We start from the raw sequence: 15,702 nt of genomic DNA on the forward strand, positions 1-15,702 counted from the left end.
TATTTCAAACTGATAATATCACCAGTAGAACTTGGGTGAATGTAAAACACACCTTGTATCATATGAAGAAATCCTAAACAGTTTCATGGTGTTTACCCTATGTTTCAGGAGATGATCAGGAATATTTCAAATGTAGAAATGTGTTGCTCATTACATAAAATGCTAAGATTGTAAATGTTTTCTTCAATGTATTTAATTAAAAACATTTTTCTACAGGTAAAACAGTTGAACAAGGGGGCACCCAGATTTGAACTAGGGGACCGCTTGATCTGCAGTCAAATGCTCTACCACTGAGCTATACCCCCAGTTCTGAAATGTTCACCTTTATTAATTCAGTAATATATACAAAGTGCAAGCAACAGGCAATCACCATCAAAGCAATGCATTTTCAGCACCCAAACCCTCATATAAGTATATGGGGTGCGAAGGATGTCCTTTATCTGCCTTGGTAAAATACAGTGAGGTTTCCATTGCAAAAATTCATGCATTTCGTAACACATGTAGATCTTGGAACATGGAAAAAAAATGTTTTGTCAAATGCACAAATTCTGCAAAATGTAACTGCTTCTCTACTGCAGTTTGTTGATTTTGTGCTAAGAGCATAGTTAAACCCAATTGTTCATTGTTTTGTATATGAAATGATGATATATCCTATTTTTTCTTACAGTGCATTGGGTTGAAAAACATTTTAACAGGATCTATTGACGAGGGTATATGGTTATGAAACAGGGACTTCTTGAACTGCACTCCTACGCTCTACCACTGAAGTAAACCATTGAATGCTGAAAACTGCCCTATTTTAAAAAGGTGATAGAGTGGGTGACTGTATGGAACTTGTAGAACTAATGACATCAGTGCACTTCTGGTCAGCTGTACAAATTAATACATTTCATTAAGAGCAAATTATTGGTTTCCACCACTGTTTTATAACATTCATCTGAGCTTCCAATGGACTATTTCAAACTGATAATATCACCAGTAGAACTTGGGTGAATGTAAAACGCAGCTTGTATCATACGAAGAAATCCTAAACAGTTTCATGGTGTTTACCCTATGTTTCAGGAGATGATCAGGAGTATTTCAAATGTAGAAATGTGTTGCTCATTACATAAAATGCTAAGATTGTAAATGCTTTCTTCAATTTATTTAATTAAAAAAATATTTCTACAGGTAAAACAGTTGGACAAGGGGGCACCCAAATTCGAACTAGGGACCTCTTGAACTGCAATCAAATGCTCTACCACTGAGCTATACCCCTAGTTCTGAAATGTGTACCTTTATTAATTCAGTAATATGTACAAAGTGCAAGCAACATGCAATCACCATCAAAGCAATGCATTTTCAGCCACCAAACCCTCCTTATAAGTATATGGGGTGTGAAGGATGTCCTTTATCTGCCTTGGTAAAATACAGTGAGGTTTCCATTGCAAGAATTCATACATTTCGTATCACATGTAGATCTTGGAACATGGAAAACAAATCTTTTGTCAAATGCACAAATTCTGCAAAATGTAACTGCTTCTCTACTGCAGTTTGTTGATTTTGTGCTAAGAGCATAGTTAAACCCAATTTTTCATTGTTTTGTATATGAAATGATGATATATCCTATTGTTTCTTACAGTGCATTGGGTTGAAAAACATTTTAACAGTATCTATTGACGAGGGTATATGGTTATGAAAAAGCGACTTCTTGAACTGCACTCCTACGCTCTACCACTGAGTTAAACCCTTGAATGCTGAAAACTGCCCTTTTTTAAAAAGGTGATAGAGTGGGTGACTGTATGGAACTTGTAGAACTAATGACATCAGTGCACTTCTGGTCAGCTGTACAAATTAATACATTTCATTTAGGGCATATTATTGGTTTCCACCACAGTTTTATAACATTCACATGAGCTTCCAATGGACTATTTCAAACTGATAATATCACCAGTAGAACTTGGGTAAATGTAAAACACAGCTTGTATCATATGAAGAAATCCTAAACAGTTTCATGGTGTTTACCCTATGTTTCAGGAGATGATCAGGAATATTTCAAATGTAGAAATGTGTTACTCTTTACATAAAATGCTAAGATTGTAAATGTTTTCTTCAATTTATTTAATTAAACACATTTTTCTACAGGTAAAACAGTTGAACAAGCGGGCACCCAGATTTGAACTAGGGTACCACTTGATCTGCAGTCAAATGCTCTACCACTGAGCTATACGCCCAGTTCTGAAATATTCACCTTTATTAATTCAGTAATATATACAAAGTGCAAGCAACAGGCAATCACCATCAAAGCAATGCATTTTCAGCACCCAAACCCTCATATATGTATATGGGGTGCGAAGGATGTCCTTTATCTGCCTTGGTAAAATACAGTGAGGTTTCCATTGCAAGAATTCATACATTTCGTATCACATGTAGATCTTGGAACATGGAAAACAAATCTTTTGTCAAATGCACAAATTCTGCAAAATGTAACTGCTTCTCTACTGCAGTTTGTTGATTTTGTGCTAAGAGCATAGTTAAACCCAATTGTTCATTGTTTTGTATATGAAATGATGATATATCCTATTGTTTCTTACAGTGCATATGGTTGAAAAACATTTTAACAGGATCTATTGACGAGGGTATATGGTTATGAAACAGGGACTTCTTGAACTGCACTCCTACGCTCTACCACTGAGTTAAACCCTTGAATGCTGAAAACTGCTCTCTTTTAAAAAGGTGATAGAGTGGGTGACTGTATGGAACTTGTAGAACTAATGACATCAGTGCACTTCTGGTCAGCTGTACAAATTAATACATTTCATTTAGGGCATATTATTGGTTTCCACCACAGTTTTATAACATTCTTATGAGCTTCCAATGGACTATTTTAATCTGATAATATCACCAGTAGAACTTGGGTGAATGTAAAACACAGCTTGTATCATATGAAGAAATCATAAACAGTTTCATGGTGTTTACCCTATGTTTCAGGAGATGATCAGGAATATTTCAAATGTAGAAATGTGTTGCTCATTACATAAACTGCTAAAATTGTAAATGTTTTCTTCAATTTAAAAAATATTTCTACAGGTAAAACAGTTGAACAAGTGGTCACCCAGATTTGAACTAGGAGACCTCCATGATCTGCAGTCAAATGCTCCACCACTGAGCTATACCCCCAGTTCTGAAATGTTCACTTATATTAATTCAGTAATATGTACAAAGTTGAAGCAACATGCAATCACCATCAAAGCAATGCATTTTCAGCCACCAAACCCTCCTTATAACTATAAGGGGTACACAAGATGTCCTTTATCTGCCTTGGTAAAATACAGTGAGGTTTCCATTGCAAGAATTCATACATTTCGTATCACATGTAGATCTTGGAACATGGAAAAAAAATATTTTGTCAAATGCACAAATTCTGCAAAATGTAACTGCTTTTCTACTGCAGTTTGTTGATTTTGTGCTAAGATCATAGTTAAACCCAATTGTTCATTGTTTTGTATATGAAATGATGATATATCCTATTGTTTCTTACAGTGCATTGGGATGAAAAACATTTTAACAAGATCTATTGAAGAGGGTATATGGTTATGAAACAGGGACTTCTTGAGCTACACTCCTACGCTCTACCACTGACATACACCCTTGAATGTTGAAAACTGCCCTTTTTTAAAAAGGTGAGAGAGTGGGTGACTGTAGGGAACTTGTAGTACAATGACATCAGTGCACTTCTGGTCAGCTGTACAAATTAATACATTTCATTAAGGGCAAATTATTGGTTTCCACCACTGTTTTATAACATTCATATGAGCTTCCAATGGACTATTTCAAACTGATAATATCACCAATAGAACTTGGGTGAATGTAAAACATAGCTTGTATCATATGAAGAAATCCTAAACAGTTTCACGGTGTTTACCCTATGTTTTAGGAGATGATCAGGAGTATTTCAAATGTAGAAATGTGTTGCTCATTACATAAAATGCTAAGATTGTAAATGTTTTCTTCAATTTATTTAATTAAAAAAATATTTCTACAGGTAAAACAGTTGGACAAGGGGGCACCCAGATTTGAACTAGGGACCTCTTGATCTGCAGTCAAATGCTCTACCACTGAGCTATACCACTAGTTCTGAAATGTTTACCTTTATTAATTCAGTAATATGTATAAAGTGCAAGCAACATGCAATCACCATCAAAGCAATGCATTTTCAGCCACCAAACTCTCCTTATAAGTATATGGGGTGCGAAGGATGTCCTTTATCTGCCTTGGTAAAATACAGTGAGGTTTCCATTGCAAGAATTCATACATTTCGTATCACATGTAGATCTTGGAACACTGAAAACAAATCTTTTGTCAAATGCACAAATTCTGCAAAATGTAACTGCTTCTCTACTGCAGTTTGTTGATTTTGTGCTAAGAGCATATTTAAACCCAATTGATCATTGTTTTGTATATGAAATGATGATATATCCTATTGTTTCTTACAGTGCATTGGGTTGAAAAACATTTTAACAGGATCTATTGACGAGGGTATATGGTTATGAAACAGGGACTTCTTGAACTGCACTCCTATGCTCTACCACTGAGTTAAACCCTTGAATGCTGAAAACTGCTCTTTTTTAAAAAGGTGATAGAGTGGGTGACTGTATGGAACTTGTAGAACTAATGACATCAGTGCACTTCTGGTCAGCTGTACAAATTAATACATTTCATTTAGGGCATATTATTGGTTTCCACCACAGTTTTATTACATTCATATGAGCTTCCAATGCACTATTTCAAACTGATAATATCACCAGTAAAACTTGGGTGAATGTAAAACACAGCTTGTATCACATAAAGAAATCATAAACAGTTTCATGGTGTTTACCCTATGTTTCAGGAGATGATCAGGAATATTTCAAATGTAGAAATGTGTTGCTCATTACATAAAATGCTAAGATTGTAAATGTTTTCTTCAATTTAAAAAATATTTCTACAGGTAAAACAGTTGAACAAGGGGGCACCCAGATTTGAACTAGGGGACCTCCTGATCTGCAGTCAAATGCTCCACCACTGAGCTATACCGCCAGTTCTGAAATGTTTACCTTTATTAATTCAGTAATATGTATAAAGTGCAAGCAACATGCAATCACCATCAAAGCAATGCATTTTCAGCCACCAAACCCTCCTTATAAGTATATGGGGTGCGAAGGATGTTCTTTATCTGCCTTGGTAAAATACAGTGAGGTTTCCATTGCAAGAATTCATACATTTCGTATCACATGTAGATCTTTGAACATGGAAAACAAATCTTTTGTCAAATGCACAAATTCTGCAAAATGTAACTGCTTCTCTACTGCAGTTTGTTGATTTGTGCTAAGAGCATAGTTAAACCCAATTGTTCATTGTTTTGTATATGAAATGATGATGTATCCTATTGTTTCTTACAGTGCATTGGGTTGAAAAACATTTTAACAGGATCTATTGACGAAGGTATATGGTTATGAAACAGGGACTTCTTGAACTCCACTCCTACGCTCTACCACTGAGTTAAACCCTTGAATGCTGAAAACTGCCCTTTTTTAAAAAGGTGATAGAGTGGGTGACTGTATGGAACTTGTAGAACTAATGACATCAGTGCACTTCTGGTCAGCTGTACAAATTAATACATTTCATTAAGGGCATATTATTGGTTTCCACCACAGTTTTATAACATTCATATGAGCTTCCAATGGACTCTTTCAAACTGAAATCACCAGTAGAACTTGGGTGAATGTAAAACACAGCTTGTAACATATGAAGAAATCCTGAACAGTTTCATGGTGTTTACCCTATGTTTCAGGAGATGATCAGGAGTATTTCAAATGTAGAAATGTGTTGCTCATTACATAAAATGCTAAGATTGTAAATGTTTTCTTCAATTTATCTAATTTAAAAAATATTTCTACACGTAAAACAGTTGAACAAGGGGGCACCCAGATTTGAACTAGTGGACCTCTTGATCAGCAGTCAAATGCTCTACCACTGAGCTATACCCCCATTTCTGACATGTTCACCTTTATTAATTCAGTAATATGTACAAAGTGCAAGCAACATGCAATCACCATCAAAGCAATGCATTTTCAGCCACCAAACCCTCCTTATAAGTATATGGGGTGCGAAGGATGTCCTTTATCTGCCTTGGTAAAATACAGTGAGTTTTCCATTGCAAGAATTCATACATTTCGTATCACATGTAGATCTTGGAACATGGAAAAAAACTTTTGTCAAATGCACAAATTCTGCAAAACGTAACTGCTTCTCTACTGCAGTTTGTTGATTTTGTGCCAAGATCATAGTTAAACCCAATTGTTCATTGTTTTGTATATGAAATGATGATATATCCTATTGTTTCTTACAGTGCATTGGGTTGAAAAACATTTTAACAGGATCTATTGAAGAGGGTATATGGTTATGAAACAGGGACTTCTTGAGCTACACTCCTACGCTCTACCACTGACATACACCCTTGAATGTTGAAAACTGCCCTTTTTTAAAAAGGTGAGAGAGTGGGTGACTGTAGGGAACTTGTAGTACAATGACATCAGTGCACTTCTGGTCAGCTGTACAAATTAATACATTTCATTAAGGGCAAATTATTGGTTTCCACGACTGTTTTATAACATTCATATGAGCTTCCAATGGACTATTTCAAACTGATAATATCACCAATAGAACTTGGGTGAATGTAAAACACAGCTTGTATCATACGAAGAAATCCTAAACGTTTCATGGTGTTTACCCTATGTTTTAGGAGATGATCAGGAGTATTTCAAATGTAGAAATGTGTTGCTCCTTACATAAAATGCTAAGATTGTAAATGTTTTCTTCAATTAAAAAATATTTCTACAGGTAGAACAGATGGACAAGGGGGCACCCAGATTTGAACTAGGGACCTCTTGATCTGCAGTCAAATGCTCTACCACTGAGCTATACCACTAGTTCTGAAATGTTTACCTTTATTAATTCAGTAATATGTATAAAGTGCAAGCAACATGCAATCACCATCAAAGCAATGCATTTTCAGCCACCAAATCCTCCTTATAAGTATATGGGGTGTGAAGGATGTCCTTTATCTGCCTTGGTAAAATACAGTGAGGTTTCCATTGCAAGAATTCATACATTTCGTATCACATGTAGATCTTGGAACATGGAAAACAAATCTTTTGTCAAATGCACAAATTCTGCAAAATGTAACTGCTTCTCTACTGCATTTTTTGATTTTGTGCTAAGAGCATATTTAAACCCAATTGATCATTGTTTTGTATATAAAATGATGATATATCCTATTGTTTCTTACAGTGCATTGGGTTGAAAAACATTTTAACAGGATCTATTGACGAGGGTGTATGGTTATGAAACAGGGACTTCTTGAACTGCACTCCTATGCTCTACCACTGAGTTAAACCCTTGAATGCTGAAAACTGCTCTTTTTTAAAAAGGTGATAGAGTGGGTGACTGTATGGAACTTGTAGAACTAATGACATCAGTGCACTTCTGGTCAGCTGTACAAATTAATACATTTCATTTAGGGCATATTATTGGTTTCCACCACAGTTTTATTACATTCATATGAGCTTCCAATGGACTATTTCAAACTGATAATATCACCAGTAAAACTTGGGTGAATGTAAAACACAGCTTGTATCATATGAAGAAATCATAAACAGTTTCATGGTGTTTACCCTATGTTTCAGGAGATGATCAGGAATATTTCAAATGTAGAAATGTGTTGCTCATTACATAAAATGCTAAGATTGTAAATGTTTTCTTCAATTTAAAAAATATTTCTACAGGTAAAACAGTTGAACAAGGGGGCACCCAGATTTGAACTAGGGGACCTCCTGATCTGCAGTCAAATCCTCCACCACTGAGCTATACCCCCAGTTCTGAAATGTTTACCTTTATTAATTCAGTAATATGTACAAAGTGCAAGCAACATGCAATCACCATCAAAGCAATGCATTTTCAGCCACCAAACCCTCCTTATAAGTATATGGGGTGCAAAGGATGTCCTTTATCTGCCTTGGTAAAATACAGTGAGGTTTCCATTGCAAGAATTCATACATTTCGTATCACATGTAGATCTTGGAACATGGAAAACAAATCTTTTGTCAAATGCACAAATTCTGCAAAATGTAACTGCTTCTCTACTGCATTTTTTGATTTTGTGCTAAGAGCATATTTAAACCCAATTGATCATTGTTTTGTATATAAATGATGATATATCCTATTGTTTCTTACAGTGCATTGGGTTGAAAAACATTTTAACAGGATCTATTGACGAGGGTGTATGGTTATGAAACAGGGACTTCTTGAACTGCACTCCTATGCTCTACCACTGAGTTAAACCCTTGAATGCTGAAAACTGCTCTTTTTTAAAAAGGTGATAGAGTGGGTGACTGTATGGAACTTGTAGAACTAATGACATCAGTGCACTTCTGGTCAGCTGTACAAATTAATACATTTCATTTAGGGCATATTATTGGTTTCCACCACAGTTTTATTACATTCATATGAGCTTCCAATGGACTATTTCAAACTGATAATATCACCAGTAAAACTTGGGTGAATGTAAAACACAGCTAGTATCATATGAAGAAATCATAAACAGTTTCATGGTGTTTACCCTATGTTTCAGGAGATGATCAGGAATATTTCAAATGTATAAATGTGTTGCTCATTACATAAAATGCTAAGATTGTAAATGTTTTCTTCAATTTAAAAAATATTTCTACAGGTAAAACAGTTGAACAAGGGGGCACCCAGATTTGAACTAGAGGACCTCCTGATCTGCAGTCAAATGCTCCACCACTGAGCTATACCCCCAGTTCTGAAATGTTTACCTTTATTAATTCAGTAATATGTACAAAGTGCAAGCAACATGCAATCACCATCAAAGCAATGCATTTTCAGCCACCAAACCCTCCTTATAAGTATATGGGGTGCGAAGGATGTCCTTTATCTGCCTTGGTAAAATACAGTGACGTTTCCATTGCAAGAATTCATACATTTCGAATCACAAGTAGATCTTTGAACATGGAAAACAAATCTTTTGTCAAATGCACAAATTCTGCAAAATGTAACTGCTTCTCTACTGCAGTTTGTTGATTTGTGCTAAGAACATAGTTAAACCCAATTGTTCATTGTTTTGTATATGAAATGATGATATATCCTATTGTTTCTTACAGTGCATTGGGTTGAAAAACATTTTAACAGGATCTATTGACAAAGGTATATGGTTATGAAACAGGGACTTCTTGAACTCCACTCCTACGCTCTACCACTGAGTTAAAACCTTGAATGCTGAAAACTGCAATTTTTTAAAAAGGTGATAGAGTGGGTGACTGTATGGAACTTGTAGAACTAATGACATCAGTGCACTTCTGGTCAGCTGTACAAATTAATACATTTCATTAAGGGAATATTATTGGTTTCCACCAGAGTTTTATAACATTCATATGAGCTTCCAATGGACTATTTCAAACTGATAATATCACCAGTAGAACTTGGGTGAATGTAAAACACAGCTTGTATCATATGAAGAAATCCTGAACAGTTTCATGGTGTTTACCCTATGTTTCAGGAGATGATCAGGAGTATTTCAAATGTAGAAATGTGTTGCTCATTACATAAAATGCTAAGATTGTAAATGTTTTCTTCAATTTATCTAATTTAAAAAATATTTCTACACGTAAAACAGTTGAACAAGGGGGCACCCAGATTTGAAATAGTGGACCTCTTGATCAGCGTCAAATGCTCTACCACTGAGCTATACCCCCAGTTCTGACATGTTTACCTTTATTAATTCAGTAATATGTACAAAGTGCAAGCAACATGCAATCACCATCAAAGCAATGCATTTTCAGCCACCAAACCCTCCTTATAAGTATATGGGGTGCGAAGGATGTCCTTTATCTGCCTTGGTAAAATACAGTGAGTTTTCCATTGCAAGAATTCATACATTTCGTATCACATGTAGATCTTGGAACATGGAAAAAAACTTTTGTCAAATGCACAAATTCTGCAAAACGTAACTGCTTCTCTACTGCAGTTTGTTGATTTTGTGCTAAGATCATAGTTAAACCCAATTGTTCATTGTTTTGTATATGAAATGATGATATATCCTATTGTTTCTTACAGTGCATTGGGTTGAAAAACATTTTAACAGGATCTATTGAAGAGGGTATATGGTTATGAAACAGGGACTTCTTGAGCTACACTCCTACGCTCTACCACTGACATACACCCTTGAATGTTGAAAACTGCCCTTTTTTAAAAAGGTGAGAGAGTGGGTGACTGTAGGGAACTTGTAGTACAATGACATCAGTGCACTTCTGGTCAGCTGTACAAATTAATACATTTCATTAAGGGCAAATTATTGGTTTCCACCACAGTTTTATAACATTCATATGAGCTTCCAATGGACTATTTCAAACTGATAATATCACCAATAGAACTTGGGTGAATGTAAAACACAGCTTGTATCATACGAAGAAATCCTAAACAGTTTCATGGTGTTTACCCTATGTTTTAGGAGATGATCAGGAGTATTTCAAATGTAGAAATGTGTTGCTCATTACATAAAATGCTAAGATTGTAAATGTTTTCTTCAATTTATTTAATTAAAAAATATTTCTACAGGTAGAACAGATGGACAAGGGGGCACCCAGATTTGAACTAGGGTCCTCTTGACCTGCAGTCAAATGCTCTACCACTGAGCTATACCACTAGTTCTGAAATGTTTACCTTTATTAATTCAGTAATATGTATAAAGTGCAAGCAACATTCAATCACCATCAAAGCAATGCATTTTCAGCCACCAAACCCTCCTTATAAGTATATGGGGAGCGAAGGATGTCCTTTATCTGCCTTGGTAAAATACAGTGAGGTTTCCATTGCAAGAATTCATACATTTCGTATCACATGTAGATCTTGGAACATGGAAAAAAACTTTTGTCAAATGCACAAATTCTGCAAAACGTAACTGCTTCTCTACTGCAGTTTGTTGATTTTGTGCTAAGATCATAGTTAAACCCAATTGTTCATTGTTTTGTATATGAAATGATGATATATCCTATTGTTTCTTACAGTGCATTGGGTTGAAAAACATTTTAACAGGATCTATTGAAGAGGGTATATGGTTATGAAACAGGGACTTCTTGAGCTACACTCCTACGCTCTACCACTGAGTTAAACCCTTGAATGCTGAAAACTGCCCTTTTTTAAAAAGGTGATAGAGTGGGTGACTGTATGGAACTTGTAGAACTAATGACATCAGTTCACTTCTGGTCAGCTGTACAAATTAATACATTTCATTAAGGGAATATTATTGGTTTCCACCAGAGTTTTATAACATTCATATGAGCTTCCAATGGACTATTTCAAACTGATAATATCACCAGTAGAACCTGGGTGAATGTAAAACACAGCTTGTATCATATGAAGAAATCCTAAACAGTTTCATGGTGTTTACCCTATGTTTCAGGAGATGATCAGGAATATTTCAAATGTAGAAATGTGTTGCTCATTACATAAAATGATAAGATTGTAAATGTTTTCTTCGATTTATTTAATTAAAAAAAATGTTCTACAGGTAAAACAGTTGAAAAAGTGGGCACCCAGATTTGATCTAGGAAACTTCTTGATCTGCAGTCAAATGCTCTACCACTGAGCTATACCCCCAGTTCTGAAAGGTTCACCTTTATTTATTCAGTAATATGTACAAAGTGGAAGCAACATGCAATCACCATCAAAGCAATGCATTTTCAGCCACCAAACCCTCCTTATAAGTATAAGGGGTACAACAATGTCAATTATCTGCCTTGGTAAAATACAGTGAGGTTTCCATTGCAAGAATTCATACATTTCGTATCACGTGTAGATCTTGGAATATGGAAAAAAAAACGTTTGTCAAATGCACAAATTCTTCAAAACGTAACTGCTTCTCTACTGCAGTTTGTTGATTTTGTGCTAAGAGTATAGTTAAACCCAATTGTTCATTGTTTTTTATATGAAATGATGATATATCCTATTGTTTCTTACAGTGCATTGGGTTGAAAAACATTTTAACAGGATCTATTGACGAGGGTATATGCTTATGAAACAGGGACTTCTTGAACTGCACTCCTATGCTCTAACACTGAGTTAAACCCTTGAATGCTGAAAACTGCCCTTTTTTAAAAAGGTGATAGAGTGGGTGACTGTATGGAACTTGTAGAACTAATGACATCAGTGCACTTCTGGTCAGCTTTACAAATTAATACATTTCATTAAGGGCATATTATTGGTTTCCACCACAGTTTTATAACATTCATATGAGCTTCCAATGGACTATTTCAAACTGATCATATCACCAGTAGAACTTGGGTGAATGTAAAACACAGCTTGTATCATATGAAGAAATCCTAAACAGTTTCATGTTGTTTACCCTATGTTTCACGAGATGATCAGGAGTATTTCAAATGTAGAAATGTGTTGCTCATTACATAAAATGCTAACATTGTAAATGTTTTCTTCAATTTATTTAATAAAAAAAATATTTCTACAGGTAAAACAGTTGAACAAGGGGCACCCAGAGTGTAACTAGGGACCTCTTCATCTGCAGTCAAATGCTCTACTACTGAGCTATACCCACAGTTCTGAAATGTTCACCTTTATTAATTCAGTAATATGTACAAAGTGCAAGCAACATGCAATCACCATCAAAGCAATGCATTTTCAGCCACCAAACCCTCCTTATAAGTATAAGGGGTACAAAAATGTCCTTTATCTGCCTTGGTAAAATACAGTGAGGTTTCCATTGCAAGAATTCATACATTTCGTATCACATGTAGATCTTGGAACATGGAAAAACAATCTTTTGTCAAATGCACAAATTCTGCAAAATGTAACTGCTTCTCTACTGCAGTTTGTTGATTTTGTGCTAAGAGCATAGTTAAACCCAATTGTTCATTGTTTTGTATATGAAATGATGATATATCTTATTGTTTCTTACTGTGCATTGGGTTGAAAAACATTTTAACAGGATCTATTGAAGAGGGTATATGGTTATGAAACAGGGACTTCTTGAACTACACTCCTACGCTCTACCACTGACATAAACCCTTGAATGTTGAATACTGCCCTTTTTTAAAAAGGTGATAGAGTGGGTGACTGTATGGAACTTGTAGAACTAATGACATCAGTGCACTTCTGGTCAGCTGTACAAATCAATACATTTCATTAAGGGCATATTATTGGTTTCCACCACAGTTTTATAACATTCATATGAGCTTCCAATGGACTATTTCAAACTGATCATATCACCAGTAGAAATTGGGTGAATGTAAAACACAGCTTGTATCATATGAAGAAATCCTAAACAGCTTAATGGTGTTTACCCTATGTTTCAGGTGATGATCAGGAGTATTTCAAATGTAGAAATGTGTTGCTCATTACATAAAATGCTAAGATTGTAAATGTTTACTTCAATTTATTTAATTAAAAAAATATTTCTACAGGTAAAACAGTTGGACAAGGGGGCAACCACATTTGAACTAGGGACATTTTGATCTGCAGTGAAATGCTCTACCCCTGAGCTATACCCCCATTTCTGAAATGTTCACCTTTATTTATTCAGTAATATGTACAAAGTGAAAGCAACATGCAATCACCATCAAAGCAATGCATTTTCAGCCACCAAACCCTCCTTATAAGTATAAGGGGTACAAAAGATGTCCTTTATCTGCCTTGGTAAAATACAGTGAGGTTTCCATTGCAAGAATTCATACATTTCGTATCACATGTACATCTTGGAACATGGAAAAACAATCTTTTGTCAAATGCACAAATTCTGCAAAATGTAACTGCTTCTCTACTGCAGTTTGTTGATTTTTTGCTAACAGTATAGTTAAACCCAATTGTTCATTGTTTTTTATATGAAATGATGATATATCCTATTGTTTCTTACAGTGCATTGGGTTGAAAAACATTTTAACAGGATCTATTGACGAGGGTATATGCTTATGAAACAGGGACTTCTTGAACTGCACTCCTATGCACTACCACTGAGTTAAACCCTTGAATGCTGAAAACTGCCCGTGACTGAATGGAACTTGTAGAACTAATGACATCAGTGCACTTCTGGTCAGCTGTACAAATTAATACATTTCATTAAGGGCATATTATTGGTTTCCACCACAGTTTTATAACATTCATATGAGCTTCCAATGGACTATTTCAAACTGATCATATCACCAGTAGAACTTGGGTGAATGTAAAACACAGCTTGTATCATACGAAGAAATCCTAAACGGCTTAATGGTGTTTACCCTATGTTTCAGGTGATGATCAGGAATATTTCAAATGTAGAAATGTGTTGCTCATTACATAAAATGCTAAGATTGTAAATGTTTACTTCAATTTATTTAATTAAAAAAATATTTCTACAGGTAAAACAGTTGAACAAGGGAGCACCCAGATTTGAACTAGGGACCTCTTGATCTGCAGTCAAATGCTCTACCATGAGCTATACCCCCAGTTCTGAAAAGTTCAGCTTTATTAATTCAGTAATATGTACAAAGTGAAAGCAACATGCAATCACCATCAAAGCAAAGCATTTTCAGCCACCAAACCCTCCTTATAAGTATATGGGGTGCGAAGGATGTCCTTTATCTGCCTTGGTAAAATGCAGTGAGGTTTCCATTGCAAGAATTCATACATTTCGTATCACATGTAGATCTTGGAACATGGAAAAAAAATCTTTTGTCAAATTCATAAATTCTGCAAAATGTAACTGCTTCTCTACTGCAGTTTGTTGATTTTGTGCTAAGAGCATAATTAAACCCAATTGTTCATTGTTTTGTATATGAAATGATGATATATCTTATTGTTTCTTACAGTGTATTGGGTTGAAAAACATTTTAACAGGATCTATTGAAGAGGGTATATGGTTATGAAACAGGGACTTTTTTAACTGCATTCCTACGCTCTACCACTGAGTTCAACCCTTGAATGCTGAAAACTGCCCTTTTCTAAAAAGGTGATAGAGTGGGTGACTGTATGGAACTTGTAGAACTAATGACATCAGTGCACTTCTGGACAGCTGTACAAATTAATACCATTCATTAAGGGCATATTATTGGTTTCCACCACAGTTTTATAACATTCATATGAGCTTCCAATGGACTATTTCAAACTGATAATATCACCAGTAGAACTTGGGTGAATGTAAAACACAGCTTGTATCATATGAAGAAATCCTAAACAGTTTCATGGTGTTTATCCTATGTTTCAGGAGATGATCAGGAGTATTTCAAATGTAGAAAAGTGTTGCTCATTACATAAAATGCTAAGATTGTAAATGTTTTCTTCAATTTATTTAATAAAAAAAATATTTCTACAGGTAAAACAGTTGAACAAGGGGGCACCCAGATTTGAACTAGGAACCTCTTGATCTGCAGTGAAATGCTCTACCCCTGAGCTATACCCCCATTTTTGAAATATTCACCTTTATTTATTCAGTAATATGTACAAAGTGGAAGCAACATGCAATCACCATCAAAGCAATGCATGTTCAGCCACCAAACCCTCCTTATAAGTATAAGGGGTGCGAAGAAAGTCCTTTATCTGCCTTGGTAAAATACAGTGAGGTTTCCATTGCAAGAATTCATACATTTCGTATCACATGTAGATCTTGGAACATGGAAAAAA

The 15,702-nt window shown here is 35.2% G+C and overlaps 2 non-coding genes across 2 annotated transcripts; both read right to left on the minus strand.

Moving 5' to 3' along the window:
* Positions 1-232: 232 nt before the first annotated feature.
* Positions 233-305, minus strand: TRNAC-GCA (transfer RNA cysteine (anticodon GCA)). Its single transcript has one exon. It is a non-coding gene; the product is annotated as a tRNA-Cys (tRNA).
* Positions 306-5,936: 5,631 nt separating this feature from the next.
* Positions 5,937-6,009, minus strand: TRNAS-GCU (transfer RNA serine (anticodon GCU)). The gene has a single exon. It is a non-coding gene; the product is annotated as a tRNA-Ser (tRNA).
* Between the last annotated feature and the right edge of the window lie 9,693 nt (positions 6,010-15,702).

Source organism: Ambystoma mexicanum, unplaced genomic scaffold (assembly GCF_040938575.1).
Source record: "Ambystoma mexicanum isolate Mex_15411 unplaced genomic scaffold, UKY_AmexF1_1 Mex_scaf84, whole genome shotgun sequence".
Taxonomy (NCBI): Eukaryota; Metazoa; Chordata; class Amphibia; order Caudata; family Ambystomatidae; genus Ambystoma; species Ambystoma mexicanum.